We start from the raw sequence: 7,752 nt of genomic DNA, 5'->3' as shown, positions 1-7,752 counted from the left end.
TTTACCGGTCGATCTACGTCCCTACCCTCACCTATGGCCACGAGCTGTGGGTAGTGACTGAAAGAACGAGATCGCGGATACAAGCGGCGGAAATGAGCTTCCTCCAAAGGGTGGCTGGCCTCTCCCTTAGAGATAGGGTGAGAAGTTCAGCCATCCAGGAGGGGCTCAGAGTAGAGGTGCTGCTCCTCCACATCGAAAGGAGCCAGCTGAGGTGGTTCGGGCATCTGAAAGGGATGCCTCCTGGGCGCCTCCTAGGTGAGGTGTTCCGGGCATGTCCCAACGGGAGGAGGCCCCGGGGCAGACACAGGACACGCTGGAGAGATTATATCTCTCGGCTGGCCTGGGAACGCCTTGGTGTTCTCCCGGATAAGCTGGAGGAGGGGGCTGGGGAGAGGGGAGGTCTGGGCTTCTCTGCTTAGGCTGCTGCCCCCGTGACCCGGCCCCAGATAAAGCGGAAGAAGATGGATGGATGGATGGACCAGCATTCCAATCACAAAAAGCAGAAAGGTCCCTGCCATATAAGTATATCTGATGAAGAATTCATCCCTGTTCACTGCTGTCAGAATGAAAACATACAGTTCTACAGACTAGTGGGCAAAATTTAACGTCAATTTGTTAAAAATCTGTTAAGTATTAACCAGATAGATAGGTGAAATTAGAATTAGAAAATCTGAAATTAAAAAATAAGATTTAGGCATATTAGAAATGAAAGGCTGCTGACCTGCTGGGATTTTCCCACCAGACAATATTTGGTATGCAAAAGAGCACCTTGAAGCAGTTGGGCTACAGCAGGAGAAGACCACACTGGTTATCATTCCTGTCAGCTAGGACTGGGCGATATGACCCAAAATTCATATCTCGATTTTTTTTTTAGCTGGATGGCGATATATGATATATATCTCGATTTTTTTTTTTAAAAGCCATAAGGTATAAAACAAAAAGAGAGTTCTTAGTCAAAGCTGTGTCCTAGATGTCACACAGGCAATTTTATTAACATACAGCGTAGATGTACTTGAAGAAATTACTGAAAAAGTTTGAAATCCGCTTCGTAACCATGTCTCTTAATAGGTCCCATTTATGGTCCTTATACACACAATACGGTAATATTACGTTGAAGCACAGTACGTATTACTCCGCGAGGCTCCAGGCTACGGTAGCCGTAATGCTCCGACAACCCATCAAGCGGTGCAGCTCCGTAGCTTACCAAAGTCATACTAAAACATTTTTTGACAGATTGCTGAGCGCCGTGTACCACATAAAATCGGTTCGCGGTCAGTAAGCACAACCAGAATTCATACATAAGGCACAGTGTCGATTTTTGAGAAAATGAAAGGGTTTTAGGCCATGCAGCCCCTGTGGGGTGCATGTCGTTAGCGCGGTTAGCTCGCTAACACGTTGACGCCGTCCAACCCCACGCACGGGACGATCCACGGTAACTCGTTAACGGAGATTTGCCGTGTTCATCTTGTCGTTGCCTGCAGGTAAAGCTATGGGGGAGGGGGAGTTGTGTTCAGTAAAGGAGAGGCGAGGCAGAGTAACACAGAGACAAAAGTGAACGAAAGAGAGGCAAACTTGCGGCTCCACAAGTATAATTATAACGTAACATATACTATATTGTTATAAACAATATTGTCACATCTTATATCTCGTATAAAAATATATCGATATTTTTAAAAAAACTCGATATATCGCCCAGTCCTTCTGTCAGCTAATAACAGGAAACTGGAGCTACAATTTAGACAGGCTCACCAGAATTGGACAACTGAAGAATGTAAAAATACTGCCTGTTCTCGTGAATCTTGATTTCTGCTGCAACATTCATATGACAGGGTCAGAATTTGAATCCATCCTGCCTTTTAACAATGCTTTGGGCTGTTGTTGGTGGTGTAATTGTATATTTTCTTATCACACTTTGGGCTACTTAGTACCAACCAAGCATCATTAAAACACCACAGCATACCTGACAGCATCCCTACAGCTTCCAGTAGGGAGAATCACCATGCCAGAAATCTCAGATCATCCCAAATTGTATTCTTGAACATAACAGTGAGTTTGTGCTTAAAGTGCTTAAAGACCCTCCACAGTCACTGAAAGAGAACCTCCGGGATGTGGTGGAACAGGATATTCAAATCAAGGATGTGCAGCTAGCAAATCTGCAGCAACTGTGTGATGATGTCATACCAATATGAACCAAAATCTCAGAGGAATTTTTCCAAAAAACTTGTTGAGTTTATGCTACAAATAATTAAGGCAGTTCTGAAGGCAAAAAGGGGTCCAACCCAAAACTAGAAAGGTGTACCTAATGAAGTATCTGTCCTCATTTAAATTTGTAATTTAAGTCTTAATTTAAACAGCAGCCATGAAACAGCCAAAAACAACTTTTGCACTCATTTGTCAGTGTTTACACAGAAACAGCACACAAACTTAACAGTTGCATCCTGTTCACATCACGCGAACAAGCACGTGTTTTCCAGTCAAAACAGAACCGTACTCAATCCAATCCCTGCTTTTTACTTTCTTTTCCCTCACCAGGAGCTGATCAACACCTCATCGAAGTGACAGTTTACCAATGGTCCTTTTACAAGAGCAGAGAAAGGTATCAGTGTTAATGCTGGATGTACAGCTTGCAGGAGGTTCGCTGGAACAGCATATGAATTTAGAATAAATAAACCTTTCAGAGTGAGCGGTGAGGCAATGCAGGAAATAGAGGTTTGGAAGTTGTTGTTGCCACCCCCCCCCCCCCCCCCCCCCCCCCCCCACACACACACACACACACACACACTGACTTTACTTGTGCATCTTTCGTGGCATGCATATTAACTTTTCTCTTTTGTGTGACACTAATTCTCACATCAGATAAGCATTATTTTTACGGCAATTTTACACGCAGCAGTAGGCGGCAAGCCTGGCATTTCCTTGGTGGCACAAAATTGAAAGCAAATGACAATAAACTAAAAGCTTAGAATCGAAGAAAAAGATTTTAAGTTATGCAGCAAGTATGTTTAAAGCAGGGACATTCCTTTTCTTCTATTTTTCATTTAAGAGGCGGCAGGCCTTACTAAAAACTTTTTCCTTTGTAGGCAGTTTTTAGTAAGGCTAATTAAAACAACTCAGCATAAGGTCAGTTCATTTTTAAACCAGGATGAGGCAAGCTTTAAGGAAATGGATGTAAAAATATCCCCTTCCACAAATTGTCTCTCATTGCTCTGCCTCTGAACCCAAGAATGCATGGAAGGATATACCCTGGACACTTATAGAAATGATATGTGGGGACATTTAGGACAAAGATTCATGCAGGGCACAGCACAGTTATGAAAGAGCACAGTTAGAAAGGGGAAGGGCATCACTGCTGTGCCAGAGTACTACTTAATTGCTCCATGAGCTAAAGTTTCGCCCCAAAAGGGTGTGTAGTCCTTGGCAGGTGTTTTGTTAATAGTTAAAAAACACTCTGGTTGTGTGGCTACTGTAAATGTTTTGAGTTTATTGAAAATATTTGTCAAAATTTGATCATCTCTAGTATATTTGTTTACTAATTCTTTTGTTCACTTTCTGCCCACTCACCACATGGTCTGTCCTATGTTGGGCCCCACCTGCACACATTCATAAGTCATGAATGTCCTCTACTACTGGTTAGTTCTTTACTCAGTGGGCTACAGTCTGCCTCTGCACTGCTGTTTCAGCTGGTGAGTGTCTGCTTTTTGTTCTTTTCGCACACTTTGTGCGTTTGGTTTCAGCACCTAAGCCGTTAAAGAAGGTGAAGTATGATGAGAATGATGTGATGCTGTCTGTTTTTGAAATAGTCTAATCACCCCAAGTCGTTGCCAGCAGTTACTAATATGCACAAGCTGATTGTGCAAGATTATCTGATTTGATGTATTATTTTTTAAGCTCACCCACTTAGCCCAGCTTCAGGCCAAAGTTTTGGTCAGACTTAGGAGATGATTTTTTTTTTCCTCCAGTATGTTGTTTGTGAAAGAAGAGTGCAGAGATTATAGACGCCAAAGCAATTTTTCTCAATGTGTCTGTGTTGATCCATTTAAAAAGCAGGTAAAATGAGAAATTACACTGTGTGTTATATCTTGGAAAAGACTTTTAAAGGGGATACTTGTGAGTGTAATTATATATTTTTTTCAGGTTTGTCAGCATTAAAATACCAAACTGCATAATAGAAGTAGGATATAAAAGAAGGATATAAAAGATGTGGTGCCTATTGTGAAAAATATTTTTAATTATGAAATTACTAAAGCCAAAGACACTGCATTTAAAAGATCAGTCAAAACACTGCATGGTGTATTCTCTGCATTTTTGAGTCATCAATGCAAACACAAAAAACTAGAGGACAATGAACTTGGAGGAGATGAGTTTAATAATGAATACGTAACACATCTTGCTTGATATCTTTTGGTCAAAAGAGACAGATTCCTTCCAAAGCAAGCAAGAAGAAGCAGCAAGCAAAACAGAACTTAGAGCTGGATGTGTGTTTAAATCCTGTAGAGGTGATGAGACTATGGGACTGCTGTTTGAGGATTAAACCCCCTGAAGGTGTTTCATTTTAAAACAGCAATAAATTGTAAAAAGTAGAAAAAAAGTATTTGAATCCCTGGAAAAATGTTGCCTTACTTATGCATCCACAAAACGATCTGGAAAGTCAGCTGGTGTAAATGTTATTGTTCTCATTATAGCTTAAACCCAAAAGTCCTTCCTTTTTTTAATGTTGAGAAGCGCCATGCTTTATAAATTCTGTATTCAGACACTAAGTAAGTAAGTAAGTAAACTTTATTTATTAAGCGCTTTTCACAGACAGACAATCACAAAGCGCTGTACACAAATATTAAAATAAACAGTAAAATCAATAAACATTATATACAATGTAAAAGATCAAATGTAAATAATGTAAAAAATATAAAATATGTAGATCAACAAAAGGCTTGTTTGAACAGAAGAGTTTTTAACTGTTTTTTAAACTAAGAAGTTCTTTGCTATATGTTGTGATTGCTATGTTAAAGGAAATCTGTACATATTGACTTATACAGCAACAAGCACCAGTGGTGTCAAATTCTGACACAAACATTATCTTTTACATGTTGATATTTGTATTAATCAGTGATTTTCTTAGGTCCTGTTTCTCACCCAACAGAAACCATATTGAAAAGTCTGCGGTCAAAGAGCCTAATCTTTTATTCTTAATGAAAACATTTGAGGAAACCCAGTGACATACAATCTGCAAACACAAACTGAACAGATGATAAACACATCAGCACTTATGCAATGTAGGTTCGAGGAATGAATAAAGTTTGTGCTGGCTAAGCTTAAACAGTGTCATGTAGAAATGACTGATGGTGTTTATGTGAATTAAACATGTGTTGCTGAGTTATCTCACTGGGCTTCAGGAGGCTGTCCAAAGAGTGATGATGGGAACCAGAAGTGGCTACGCTGAGTGGTAGGAGGTAGAGCCTGCAGAATTAGGAGATGCACGACTTTGAACCTCTTCCAGAAAAATCCCATCTGAGACATCCTTTCTGTAGCCCTTATTTATAGACCAGTTTTGTTTTCTTGTACACATAATGGTAATTGGCTTAAATCGGTAACATTTGTGCAATCTTGCTTTTCAGTGAGAAAATCTGTCATTTTGTTTGTGCAATCCTGGAGAAACAGCATGGTCACTTAGCTGGAGGGCTTCCTCAGTGATTTGTGTATGTGTGCTGCTGCCTCCAGAGGAGTGTATTACGAAGGAGGATTTAGGCTTATCCGGTTAACATCAGGATTAACCCTGGGTTTTCTGTACAACAAAGGAGTTTCACTTCTCACCTTGGTATGTCACCATGGTAACTGCTACAAACATAACCTGCTCTGGAGCAGGTTAGATTCCAGATTAGAGATCAATAAATCACGTGCTACTGATCAGTCAGTAGTCTGGAAAGCAGTGTCACCACTGAAGATCGCTCAGGCCTCCGCATGGAGAGTAAGAGGGTCTAAAATGTTTTAATAGTATCTAAGGGTCTTTGTTTTTCCCCACTGAGCAAAGAATAAACATAAATCCTTATGTGCAACTTTCCCTCCCACCCTCAGCCTCAAACACCACCAAGACTGCAACTAAAAGAAAAGAAAAACTACTTCTCTTACAACCACATGAGCAATAATGTAAAGGAATCCTTGGTTATAATCCACAAGGTTCCAGAGCTATGATATAGATATTTATGTTCTATTTTTATTTTATTACAACGACTTATAAACCAAATAATAAATGTGCAGATGTGAAAACATTTCTCTTTGCTCAAATCTCCAATGTTTGTTTCACATCTCAGCATTGGCTATCACTCAGGTTCAAATTGTATAGCCCAAATAGGCACTTATAGTTGTGCAGCATTATCAGACCCCCTGTGTTCTATATGGTCTCAGAGTCAATCCATCAGAAATCCCAGTCAGCTCCCTTGGCAGCGTAAATCTGTCACAGAGTGTTATTTTCGGTTTACTACGACTGTTCTTACCTGTGAATATTCAATATATCATTAAAGAAAAGTTTAGAAGCTTTAAGAACAAGATCAACACAATTAGCTCCTTACAACACATATGTCAAGTATTCAGGGCCCCAGTATTAATAATAGATATACACAATCACAAAACTGGTACATTGTAAAACTGGAAAAAAGGAAAAAACAGTCCCTGTGGTTTACTCTTGTGATTCAATGGTTGAAACCAGAAAAAAATAAACAACCATGCCCATAAAAGGACTCATTACAATGGTTGTGCAACAAGATTATAGAGGTAACCTTTTGTGTGATTTCACAGTGTACTTATCTGAAAACCACAGGTGCAACACCTCAGAGCACACTGGGTCCACTTAGTTGGTTCCACTTTTCATTTCCATCATGAAGTAAAAATAACAACCTTCTGTTTTAACCACAGGTGTCTTTAATAATACCGGTACTTTGATTTAATACCAAAATATTTTGTTTACTGTCATGATGATTTACAAAAGTTCAACAAATTCAAAGTTTATAATAAGCACGAAGGAACAAACACAAAATACTGTTTTGTGTGTGCACTCATTCACTTTCAGTGCTAAATGCGCAACACTTTTCCTCTCACACACATTACTGATTTGTCTGCAGCCCCTGTGTTACTTTAAGTCTGTATTATGTGTTTAACATTGTCATATTTTTCTTATGGTTTTGTTTTAGTTTTAAATTCCTTTCTAAAGTCAGCCACTCTACTGCCAGTACATTTATCTATATCATATCTGTGACTGGTCAGTTGCTGCCAGCAACACTGCTTTCATGTGAACATGCAGTATAAACCCTGGATTAACTTATCAAGTTGATAACCAGCTACATGTGACTGCTTATCCTGTTTGCTGATAATAGGATAAGTGAGTCCAGATAATAGAAAGATACCTTCGGTATGATGAACTCACTTTGTTCATGCAGGCCTCAGGTTTAATTTTAAGTACAATCACAAAGTTCCAATACTAAACAATAAAATCAAACCACCAAACTTATAAAGTTCTTCCCTTCAAGGCAATATCATTGGACAGTGTTGTTTTTCCACTGCAGCTGTTTATAGATCGCTCTGTTCCATTCACACTGCCTGCACTGTCAAAGCAGTGACTCCTTAACTTGCATTCATTTTAAATAAGAGGACAAAGTCACAGGAAGGCAAATCTGGAGAGCACAGATGCTGGCAGGCAAATATTATGTTGGCATGTCCAACAAAGCACTTCAGCTTTTTCAGTGCATGGCATAAGTGATGGCA

The sequence above is a fragment of the Neolamprologus brichardi genome, chromosome 7 (genome assembly GCF_056152115.1).
Source record: "Neolamprologus brichardi isolate AB-2024 chromosome 7, ASM5615211v1, whole genome shotgun sequence".
Lineage (NCBI taxonomy): Eukaryota > Metazoa > Chordata > Actinopteri > Cichliformes > Cichlidae > Neolamprologus > Neolamprologus brichardi.
The sequence above is the reverse complement of the archived record's forward strand: the minus strand, read 5'-3'. Positions refer to the sequence as shown.